The sequence below is a fragment of the Oreochromis aureus genome, linkage group 6, assembly GCF_013358895.1.
Source record: "Oreochromis aureus strain Israel breed Guangdong linkage group 6, ZZ_aureus, whole genome shotgun sequence".
Lineage (NCBI taxonomy): Eukaryota > Metazoa > Chordata > Actinopteri > Cichliformes > Cichlidae > Oreochromis > Oreochromis aureus.
Genome location: NC_052947.1, coordinates 4,331,485 through 4,344,619, shown reverse-complemented (window position 1 = coordinate 4,344,619; position 13,135 = coordinate 4,331,485).

Here is a 13,135-nt window from a genome sequence, read left to right as displayed (position 1 = left end):
TAAAAGGAAAACGAGATAAAACAAATGATTGAGCTCATTTTGCTGATGTGGAGCATCTGATGACGTGCGCAGAAGGCTGCAGTATCAGCAAAAAATATCATGTGTGAATGCATGTGAGTGAATGCGAGTGATCGGACCAAGAGGGGAAATAAATAAAAGGTTGACAAACAGGAGGAGTGGAAGACTTAATTCTGGGGATGTTGATGTTTGTTTTGAGAAAATTATTTACTGGGGTTGGATTATGTTATTACATTATAGAATGCCAAATGCTAAAAGGGAAACATTGTTTGAGGTAACTCAAGTTACCATTAACTGAGGTAACACATGATTAATAACTGTTCTGTTTAAGTTTATTTTGTGTTATAACACAGGTTGGATCATAAGTGGGGAAACTGAGTATGAAATGTGAAGTTCTGGTTAACACACAGGTTTTTGTTTCTAGGACATTCCAAGGATGCAGGCTGTGGATGGAGCCAAGAAAAGATTTGACATGATGATTAATTTGATTTCATTCCTTAAAAACAGGTTTGAAGGTCCGGAGCATGTAGACTTAATATGATATGACTAACCTTTTCTTTTAATGCCATAACCTGAGTGAAGGATTTTGAGTTTGTAACACATGAGATGTGTCACAAAAAGGGGGGAGTTACAGGATTTAAGGTTTAATTTGAAAGGGGTTTTAGGATTACTTGATGATGTTTAGGTTTTTTGATAATTTAGGTATGGTAAAACTGAGGCAGAAAGTGTTATTTTCAGGTTATTTTTGATTTCTAGAATAAGAGGTTATAATTTAGGCGTGCACATACAGATATGTCAAAGGAAAATTGTATATATGTGATTAGCTACATGAAATGTGCTCTTTTAGGGTTACTAAGCAAATGTCTACGTGACTTTTACCTAATAACTTATGTGATGATAAAGTTGTTTACCGACTAGCAGCTTGCTCTTTTGTAGAACATACAGACTTAGAAAAGGGGAACTTAAGCTCTGAGTTCTGAGAATAACTCTGGTATTTTTGTAAGTAGACAGGAAACACGTAGAGACCGCCGTATAAGGGAAATGTGTTAGAGCTTGTAATTAAATGCGGGCTTGAAAAGAGGAAGCAAATTTGGTACAGGACGTGCTTGAGATGATCAGATGAGAGAAGGGCAAGGTCAGGAATAGTTTAAACTAAGATTGAGAAATTAAATTGGGTGAAAGGGGGGTGTAGCAAGTAGATTCAGGGCAGCTCACAGCCCGGCGTAAACGCAAGGTGCTGTCACACAGCTTAAGTTATTTGGTTGATTTATTTTATGACAAAATAATAAGGAAATACTAAAAATATACAACACGTTGAGGAGATCTCTTTTGTTATATTTTAGTGTTTAACATGGAAGATGCCTCTCTGGAGCTTCTCTCCTGATGCTACTCCACCAAAAGAAGCTTATTTATAGAGACTATGTCAGCTCCCAAACAGACAACAACAAACCAAGACTAGCAAAAAACAATCTAAATATAAATAATAATAAATACAGAACAATACAGAATCCAAATCTGAACCAAAGAACAAAATAGTGAAATGTGGATTATTGGGTTTTTCTCTGTATATATGAAGCATTTGTAATGTGTATCTGCTCATTATAATGATGAAGGCTTGTAGAGGCCAGTTTCTACTCACAAACAAGTGCTCAGCCAGACTGAAAAACAGGAAGCTGTAGTGCACAAGGCATATTAATAAATATAGACACAAAAAGAGGAACTCCCCATATAAACAACGTTCAAAACTGTGTGACGTGTAAAGTACCGAAATAACACCATATAAGTCACAGCTGATGATTCTAATGTTAGAGAGCTCTTGCAACTGGCGTCTGAGCTGTGCAGAGGTCTCTCACCCCCGGAAGATGATTAAATAAAAAAAAAAAAAAAAGCTCCAAATCTGACATTTACACATGAAGGAATCAATATGGCAGATTTAATGGGATTAGGAGGACCTAATTATTGTACTAAGAAAGCAGAACTTGAAGGGAAAGTCAGGGAAGATTTAAAAGCAGGACCTGTTGGGATTGGGGATTTAGAGATTTTTTATTGCTATCATATAATCTGCCTTAGGATGACTGTGTTAATAATGTGTTGTACAGTATTATTTTATGTTTGTCATAACAGTGATGTCTCTATTTGCAGGTTGAGTTCATTTTATACACAGTGCATAACTGTGCTTGTTTAGAGTTGATGTTCCGTCCAAAAGGGTTTTAAGCTTCACTGGTGAGAGTGTCCAGGTGATACATGTTGAGGGAAGATGAGAACATAGCAGGTTAATTGCATGCACGCTTACAAACACACATGATTTATATATAGGCCAGGCCAAAGGCCTGGACTTGATGCAGCTTTCAACTTTACAGCTCCTAACTTGCAGGAATGGCGGGGACTGTAATGAATGAATGCAAAACATGCTTACAGACACAAACATGACAGGGGTTTATTTTACAGGGTAAAAGTGGACCACAGGTTGCTTTGTTTCTGCTTAGCAACTACTGAGGTAGAAGGTGTTAAAGATAAATATGCAATAAGTGAACAGGAAATGTGTGAAGGTGAGCCGGGTGAAACAAAATGTTGTAGATAATGGAAACTTGTCTAACGGGCATTAACAGTAACCTTTGCATGTTATGTATATGCTTGAAGCCAAAAGAGGCGTAAATCCTGATAGAAAGCTTTGAAGTGTGCTTTCTAGCGGAGATTTAGGCTGACAGGGGGATGGTGTGTAATTTACTCGGGGTGTGTTTAAGAAAACTGAAAGCGTTGCTCACACACATAAAGAGTATTGAGATTAAGTCAAGTTAATATAATGGATAGAGCCTAGAACATGATATTGTGAACCAACTTTGAATAATTAAAGGAACCTTAGATGAACACAGTAGGTTAGTAAGGTGTAGCAGAGAGAGGCTGTTTGTTTTTATCCCTTACAGGAGAAGATTTCCACTAGAGAGGGTAAGAGCGACATAGTGGACTTGGGAATGGTGGTTTCGGCGCCCATGGTGCCATTAATGGATGTAGAGGTGACAGAGTGGGTCGAGCGGTGACACAAGACACAGTATAGTGACCTCTTGTGGGCAAGAGGTCAAGAGAGGGGATTGTAATATTTAAAGAAATTAGGTCACTGCTGAACTGTATATAACCACCATCCTTAACATTGTATTAATTATCATTTCATCAAAGCGTTTATTGAAGCTGCTGGCATTATGTTATAATTTATATTATAGGGGTTATCATAATCAAATATTAACATGTTTCTTACAGGTGCAGTTATAACTACTTTAAAATGATTGAGTTAAATATATATGTATCATAACTCATATGCTGAGTATATTGGTACAGTAAAATAGTAGCTGAGCAAAGGCCTGAATGTATTCAGCTTCTTGTGGTATTTGAGTTTGCTTAGTTACAGGTGACGGAAGGATGTCCAGTCCATGGTGACCTCAAAGGCCTTAGGTCATCACCATATTCGGAAGAGTATGCCACAAGGAGGAACCTCTATGTTGCATTTAATTCTTAAAATACATGAATGTTCTGTACATGCAAATTATGTGCTTGTAAACGCAAGAAGGGGCGTTACAATACCCTGATGTTATAAAAGCAATCTAGAGTGTATTTTGGGTAGAGATGTACAACTGTTTTGCAGTTTGCACCTCTCCACGCTGCGTGTATTCATTAAAATCAATTGTTTGATTGACCTCTTCTGGACCATCATTGTTTTACTCTCGTCCTCAATTTCGGACCCTTAACAGTGGATAATTGTTAAAAGTAATCTGCATCAAGCTTAAGGTTTGCTCAAACTCAGTACAATGATATATAAGATGAAGAAAATAAAGAAAATATCTAAGCTAATTAAGTGCATAGAGTCACTTGACCTGATTGAAAACCTGTCATCCTAGATGAGACTTTGTTGAGATGAAGAGCAAACATATACTAACAACTAATAAGCCAAACCCTGTATACAACAGCTAAAGCTACATGTTCGAGAAGCTGAATTAAATATGTGGACACTACCAAGCTAATGAGCAAGTTACACATTTTTTATTTTTTATTTTTTTAGAGCAGAAGCTGCATGATATTAAAGCTCACACATGCAGCTGTCTGTGAGCTCAGTTTTTTTCCTCACACTTCTACTTTGTTTCTGGCAGCAGCTTTTTTTTTTCTTTTTGTCTTCTGACTCATGTCTATAAAGCGTTCATGCCATCAGCAACTTGTTTTTTGTTTCTTTTTGTTTGTTTTGTTTTGTTGGTTTGAAAACCAAATTTGTGATCATGCTTGTGGATCACAGTGACACATATTGATTAGGCATATGATTTACTAATGTCTAGTTTTAGAGCTGTGAGCAATGCATCCATATAGAGATTAAAAGCCTGGTGCATACTGTATATGAAGCTGCTATAGAAAGAATGGAATCTTGTGGGAAAAGTTCACATAAAGAAGTTTTTTAAATCCTAACTTAGAAGTTTGAAATATGTAAGATGTGTGAGTTCTTTGAAAAAATAGAAATGACCTAAATGCCTTAAGTAAAAATGTAGTGTTGCATCTACAACGAAAAAAAGCAGAAGAAGCATTCAGTAACTTCAAACTAGCATTACAGATGAATATAGTTTAGCATTGCCTGACATTGTTTTAGGGCACACTCTGATCATCAGAGTACCCCACGCAGTGATTTCAATTTTAATCTAAGCCAATTTCTCTTACCCCACACTTGCGAGACAACTCTCAAATGTTGGAATCTTATTGTCGCAATCACAGATTAGAATCGAGAAATGTTGTCAGTTGAACCTGAGCGCACTTTTGGCCTCACCCGAAGAAGGTCATCCACACTGCTGTATGAAAAAATTAGATGAGGAGACAAAGCCACGTGGTGACATTTACAGCACACCACAAGCTGGTTTCACTGACGTTTTTGTAGACGGCTCAGCGTCTAAAAATAGCCCAGGTTATGTGGTAACTACAACAGACAGAGTTGTAGAAGCGAAACCGTTGACATCCTCACACTCGCAGGCCAAGATATAAATATATACACTGACAGTCAGTATGTCTTTTCAGCAGTACATCACTTTGCAAAAATTTGGCAGAACAGAGGAATGATTACATCTACTGGACACCCAGTACAACATGGAAATCTTCTGAAGACACCATTAGAAGTAATAATATTGCCAGAGCAGTTAGCATTATGTAAATATGCTGCACATCAGAAAGATAAATCAGAAATAACTAAAGGCAATAACTTTGCAGATCAAGCAGCTAAGTTAGCCGCACAACAAACTGTAGACACATTAATGTCTGCATCCTCTATGCAAATACCACTTGATGTGCTTAAAGATGGAAAAAAAGCAGCGCCAACTACAGAACAGAAGAAATGGTTAAAGTGTGGAGCACATCTGGAAAATGATCTGATGACTTGTGAAGGTAAACCAATACTTCTTAAGTCCCTACACAGAATAGCAGCATTAGTGACCCATGGGGTTACCCATGTGTCATCAGGAGGGATGGTCCAGGTCATAGACACACACTTTTATACTCTACATTTTGAAACTTCAGCAAAGGAATTTGTGAGGACATGCATGATCTGTCAGAGACACAATTCACAAGGCAATCTGAGGACAAAAAGAGGACATTTCCCCACACCACCTCATCCATTTCACACCATTCACATGGACTTTATTGAATTAAGTGAAAGTCAAGGCTCAAAATATGCTCTAGTGATTATAGACGTATTCTCAAAATGGCCAGAGATTTATCCAGTGAAAAAAAGCAGATGCAATCTCAGTTGCAAAAAGTGAACCTTTAGACAAATCTGTCAGAGAAACAACTCTGGCAGAATGGATGGCGAAACTACTAGAAAATAAGGATATTGTTTTGAACAATAAACTGCCGTACGACTCTTCTCCAGTCTCTTGCAGGTTGAAACCAGGCGATTAGGTCCTATTATGTGTGCTCCAGAGGAGAAATTGGAGCTCGCCTCACTGGGAGGGCCCATATCAAGTGTTATTGACCACACCCACAGCCTGTAAAATTGCAGAGAGACCCTCCTGGATACATCAGAGCCACAGCAAAAAGGTTGAGGTCCCGGGAAACCCCGACACCAAGGAGGAAGCACATTGGGGAAGCCTCACCTACTCTTGGTTGCTTCGGGGGTGAGGGGGGGAAGTGCTGATTGGGCCCCCGTAGGGTAAGCCCGCACTCCATCCGATCAACTTTAGGGCAGCCAGGTGCAGGTGTGATGGACCTATGTGCAACCATGGCAAGGGGAACCCCTCTTGGTTACCTTGACTACAAAGCTCACCCTTACAGGACCCCAGCTGATGCCAACAGCAGCTGAGCCATGAGGCAGACTGAGAAGATGGACGTACGACAACCTCCACCTAATGGACATGACACGAGACTACATCCATCCTTGGATGAAAATGCCTGATACAGATACGTGTTTAACAGGACCACAGAGAAAGACTGTTACGTTTGCTCGCACATGCCGAGCGTATTAACACAACCATTTATGGGAAACACCCTGGAACAGGTGCACTAATTCTGATCTCCAACCACACCTTCAGAATGACTTTTGTAAAGTGCACAACAACAACAACATCAACATCCTCATCCAGGAAGAAGCGCTCAACTTTAACAGGTTTTAAAGAGACTGTTGATCGGCGTTGGAGTTTCCCTGGTTTTATTTTGCTTTTCTTTATTTGAGTTATTCCTTGTTTAAAAGCTGTAATTTCACAGATGATAAGTTTGTCACTCACAGCATATGCAGATGTACCAAAAACCAATGAAGATCATGAAGACTTATTTTCCTATTTGTTAGATGAAGATGAAGTGTAACTAATGATGTAGTAACTGAAAATGTGAAAGACAAGTAGTTACTAACTGATGAATTGTACATTTCATTTTCTGATCAACAGGAGGGAATGTTAAAAGAAAATTGTACATAATGTGATCAGCTACATCACATGTGTCGAACTCCAGGCCTCGAGGGCCGGTGTCCTGCAGGTTTTAGATGTGTCCTTGATCCAACACAGCTGATTTAAATGGCTAAATGACCTCCTCAACATGTCTTGAAGTTCTGCAGAGGCCTGGTAATGAGCTAATCATTTTATTCAGGTGTGTTGACCCAGGGTGAGATCTAAAACCTGCAGGACACCGGCCCTCGAGGCCTGGAGTCTGACACCCCTGAGCTACATGAAATGTGCTCTTTTTATGGATCACTAAGCAAACCACATGTCTATGTGACTTTTCACCTCATAACTTGTGTGATGAACTTATTCAGCTACTAACCACTTCCTCTTTCTGTAAGAACATGCGGACTTAGAAAAGGGGAACCTCAGTTCTGAGTTCTTAGAATAACTCTGTTATCTTTGTACACACACACAGAGAGACACAAGAAAAGTATAAATAAAGCACGCAGACAGTGATGAGACGCAGGTCTTGCGTCCATGACTGCCCTCGCGAGTAAAGACAACTGCAGTGTTTGTGTTTTCTAACTCAGGTGTCTCAGCTGAAGAACTACGGGGTGATTTAAAGAAATTCCCTGTCACACACGTATATCTGTTTAAGTATAAGTGCCTTTTGTTTAGATGAACTGCTGGACTTCCAGACCAGCAGGTTTAGTGAAGTCATTTATGGGGTCACATTCTGACCCCCCCCCCCCCCACACACACACACACACACACACACACACACACATACTTACACAACGCACAGGCAAGGTACTCTTTGTTTGTATGTATACGTCATATGTTAATGAATCTATGTATATTCATGTAACCTCAATAAAAGAGCAGTGTTACGGGGAAGCGGACGAGAGCAACTCGGGTCAAGCGAAGGAACGGTGTTTGTCCAGTTCTCTCCCGTGCACGAGAAACATAAAGAACTTTGCCTACTCGTGTCTTGCTTTTGCTGTGTAGTAGAATTGTCTTAAATGTTCCAGCGAATAGGTTTATGCTACGAACCTATCAACTCTAAGGTATGGTCAATACATATTACAACAAATCCATTTCTCTACTAACACTCTAAAATCAACTTTATTAAATTACAAGGATGCTCCCCCTTCTTCTCCTGGTCTCTTCCTGTGACCTCAGATTAACCAGGAAGCTATAAATACAGGAAGTGACAAAAGGAAGAAACGATATTTCTTCCTTTTGTTCCTGGAATACAGGCAGGTAAGGTGAGTTCTAACTAAACCAATTAACAGTTAAAATAAATAACATGTTAACTTAACAAACTTGTCAGAATTGATTTAAACCAAGATGCTATATTATATAATCTGTAAAAGTGCAAAACATAAACAAACCCGGGATAGTAGCTGTTTCCCTATTGCAGACTACATATGAAATATGGTTAAATCAAAACAAGAATGTTAACTAAGAATATGGACAAGTGGTGCTCTCACCCACTTTGTCACACTTCCGCCCTTCCTCTCCTTGCAGTAAAACAGCTCCCAGACCCACCTCAGAGGCATCTGTTTGTACTGTAAGGGGAAGGTTAAAATCTGGACACTGCGAAACAGGTTTCCAACACAAACAGTCTTTCAAATCATTACATGCATTCTCAGCATCTTTCGTCGACCTGATCTTTGTAGGACTAGATTTTCTTGTCGTGTCAGTCGATAAAGCTGCTCTTGATGAAAAATTGGGAATTAGTTGACAGTACCAACCCACTAACCCCAAAAATGATTTCAACCTTTTCTTTGTGTTTGGTAAGAGTGCTGCAGCAACTGCATCCTCTTTTCCCACCTGAGGGCGAATGCCTCCACCCCCTATTACATAACCCAGGTACTGCACCTCGGGCTTGGCGATGTGACATTTCTTGGAATTTATGACAAGTCCAGCATTTGTGATGCATCGAAACACATCAGCAAGATGTTTCAGATGATTGTTCCATGTACTACTGAAAACAACAATGTCATCAATGTATGCAGCTCCATATTGTTCTGCACCCTTCAACACTCGATCCACCAACCTTTGGAATGTAGCTGGTGCGCCATGCAAACCAAAGGGCATTACTGTGAATCTAAATAATCCACTTGGCACTCTGAATGTTGTTAAGTCCTTAGACGAGTCTGTCAAGGGTACAGAGGTCAAGGGTTATCAGAAATTTAGCATTTCCCAAACAATCAATTAGTTCATCAACCCTCAGCATTGGATAAGGATCAAAAGCAGATACAGAATTTAACTTAGAAAAGTTTACACAAAATCTAAGCTTAGGATCATCTTTCTTTGGTACAAGCACAACAGGGCTACACCATTCACTGTGTGAAGGCTCGATGATTCCTGCAGCCAGCATCTCCTCCAGCTCACTTCTCAACTCAGGCAATAGCTTAGCTGGGATACGGCAAGTGGTATCTCTAATTGGCTGTTGGTCTGGAGAATGCAAAGTGATTTTGTGTTCAATGATGTGTGTACGATCTGGCTTTAGACTGAAGAGTTCCTTGGTCATAAGTGATTGCACCTCCTGACGTCTTTCCAAAGGCAAATGGTGCAAGTCTGGAAACACAGTTTTGACAGCTGAAGAAGGGAAGTACTGCTCCTGAGGTTCTTCCTCATCCACAACTGTACATGCCCACATGGATGTTGAGTTCTGTGGCTGGTCAGTCCACTCTTTCAAAAGATTGACATGGAACACTTGATGATTCTTTTGACGGTCTGGCAAATAAAGCTCGTATGTGACTGGGCCTGTCTTCTTTGTCATTTCATATGGCCCCTGCCACTTTGCAAGAAGACTGCTCTCTGAAGTTGGCAACAGTAGAAGAACTTTCTGACCCTCACGGAAAACTCTTCTTCTTGACACTTTATCATATCTTTCTTTCTGCTGCTGTTGCGCATGGGCCAGATTGTTATTAGCAAGTTCTTGAAAAAGTTCCACCTTGTCTCTCATTTTGAGGGCATATGAGAGTTCACTAAACCTCTGTTTTGACATTGAACCCTCCCAAGCTTCTTTCAGAACATCCATTGGACCTCTGACAGGATGCCCATAAAGTAGCTGGAATGGTGAAAACCCAGTAGAGCTTTGTGGAACCTCTCGGTAGGCAAATAACAAAAATGGGAGCCATTGGTCCCAATCTGACCCCGTTTCATTCACAAACTTCCTGAGCATTGATTTTAAGGTCTTGTTAATTCGCTCCACAAGGCCATCGGTCTGTGGGTGGTAGGGACTGGTCTTAACACCCTGGATCTCTAACAAACTGTATACTTCTTTGAGCATCTTGGAATGCTCAGAAATCGGGTCATTACTGGTGTACGATCGCCAATCGCTTCTGAACCTCAGAAGTTCTGGACAAAATACAGCTCCATTTTCTAACGGAGGTCAGAATTCATGGTGTCCGCTGCTGTCACATATCCCAACTTGCCTATGCCGCAGCAGTCATGCTACCTCCCGGCGAAGACGCCGGGTAGGCGCGCAGTGGTCGGCTGGTTAAACTCAAGATCTCTTTAGCACACCATCCCACTACCATCAAAGGAATACATAGATTATTTCCTGGAGTTTTTGTGCACCGACATTTCCTGGACTCTGTGGATTCCTGCCTCATCCCCGTGGTCTGCCAGGATGACGCGCCGCTCCTCCGTGACCCCTGTCCCCCTCGGCTCAACGTGCGCTGGGCGAACCTCCGCAATCTGAGGCCGCTGTGTCGGACTCCCTGTGCCGCTGGGGCTTTTACTTCATCCCCGGCTCCTGTCAGGATTGGGCTGGTAAACGCCAGATCGCTGGTGAACAAATCTTTTATTCTGAATGAGTCATTCATCTCCTGGAAACTAGACTTCATGTGTGTCACGGAGACTTGGCTTAACACTGGTGAGTCCAGTACTTTATCTGAACTTTTACCAGCGGGTTGTTCCTATTTTAACACACCAAGGTCATCAGGGAGAGGAAAAGGTACGGCGGTTGTTTTTAAAAAAGGTTTTAAATGTTTAAACAGTGTGTTTTACAGCCCTCGTTTTCCAGCTTTGAGCTCACGTGTTTTGAAGTCAATCGCTCTAACTCTGTGCTCTTTGCTGTTATTTATTGTCCCCCTAAATACAATAAGAATTTCATAAATGACTTAGCTGGGATTATGCCCAACTACGATCATGTTCTTATTGTGGGAGATTTTAATATCCATGTCTGCTGCCCTGATAAACCTCTGGTGAAGGAGCCTTATTGACTCTTTTAATCTGGTCCAGTCCATCCCTAGTCCCAACATGAACACGGACACACACTAGACCTGGTTTTGTCACACAGTCTACCTGTGTCTAACGTGGAAGTGACTGACACTGCTTTCTCTGACCACATGGCTGTATTATTTGATGCTGTGTTTTCACGCACTACAGTTCAAACCAGTGCTCCTGTTCGCCGCTGTCGGATTATTAACCCTTCCACTGCTGCCCAGTTCGCAACTGCTTTTAACCAGCTGTCTATCCCCACCGATCGTACTCCCTTGGATACAGAGAACCTCAGCTCCTGGTTTCAATATTCTTGCCTTACTATTCTGGACTCTGTGGCACCATTAAAAACCAGGAAGCCCAAGGCTAAAACTGACCCTTGGTTTAATGACGCCACTTGGGCTGTGAGGAGGGAGTGTCGTAGAGCTGAACGCAGATGGAAGAGGGACAAACTGCAGGTGTCTCCTCAAATCCTAAAGGACTGCTGGCGCCTCTATCAGGATACAGTCAAAGAGGCTAAAAGAAAATACTTCTCTAAGATCATTTCCTCCAACAGTCACAATCCACGTGTGTTATTTAAATCTATTGACTCAGTCTTAAATGCTCCACAAAGTGGCTGTTTGGAGGCCTCGCATAAACTGTCTAATGATTTTATGTGTTTTTTCATTGAGAAGGTTGCAACCACGCAGGCTCTCATTTCTTCCCCTGAGTCTGACCCCTCTGTCTCGATCCCTTGCTCTGCTGTTTTTAACCAGTTTGAGCCTGTGACTCTTTCTTATTTAGAGGATGTGGTCGGCCACCTGAGGCCCTCTGGTTCCTCAAATGATCCTGTCCCACCACAATTTTTTAAGGAGATTTTTCCTAGCATAGGCCAGGCTGTTCTTACTGTTATAAACAGCAGTTTAATATCTGGGCCTGTATCCCTAAAGATTCTGAGAATCCTCTCAGAGAGCTCCTAACTTAACCTAAAAATTCCTTGCCAGGAGTTTTAGCTTAGAAGTGATCCCAGAACATTTTCAGTGAACTCTGAGCAAGGAATGGATGGAAAATCCTATCTTAGTGAGGAGGTGTGGTTGACCCCGTTGCTAGGTATGAGTCATCATTTCAAAAGCCGTGATTGGTTGATCCTACAAGTTTGATGGAAATGAGCTTTTGGTGAGAATGAGCAAAGGATGTACCCTCAAATCAATAAACATAATTATATGTTATAATTTAAATGTTTTTAAAACTAAACTCAAAGGCCTACAGACTGCCTCAATAATGTGTAATTGTTTTGTGTAATTTTTAATCTTGTTTGTTTGTATGTATTTGTTTGGAAATTTGCTGCCTCTTGGCCAGGACTCCCTTGAAAAAGAGGTTTTTAATCTCAATGGGACATTCCTGGTTAAATAAAGGTTAAATAAATAAAAATAAAATAAATACACTCTAATCTTATGCTGACTGTAATTGCAAATAATATTTCACATTCAAGAAAATATCTGGAAAATGAATAGTAAGCTGTAGGGGTTATAGCCTAACATTAGAATCTAAAATATGTGAAAACTTAAACTCATTACACCCTGTTCAAATAATGATTCGTGTCTTATTTGCTCATATCAATATCCTAGCTGGCATATTTTGTACTTTCACTCCCATATGGACCCCATTGAAAACAAGATGGCTCTATCTCAAGGGCTGTCCCTAATGAAGTAGAAATCACAACATTACAAGTCCAGTGTGGTCTTAACGAGGGTAACACGGCTCAGCTTTTATCAATGTCTGTGATTGCTGGCTGGTCTATTTATAAAGGCTTGTTAACAAATATCCTACAAACACAGAAAATGGAGAAAAAGGGACTGCATAAGCCGAACTGGACTGAGGAGCAAGGTTTGTTGCTGGCCCAGTTGGTGAACGAACATAAAGGTATCTCTCCTGCCTCTTCTGTTGGCCATTTTGTGCAGCTGCTTAGGGAACTCCTAAGCCACTAAAGTCCTCTTCCTGCTCTT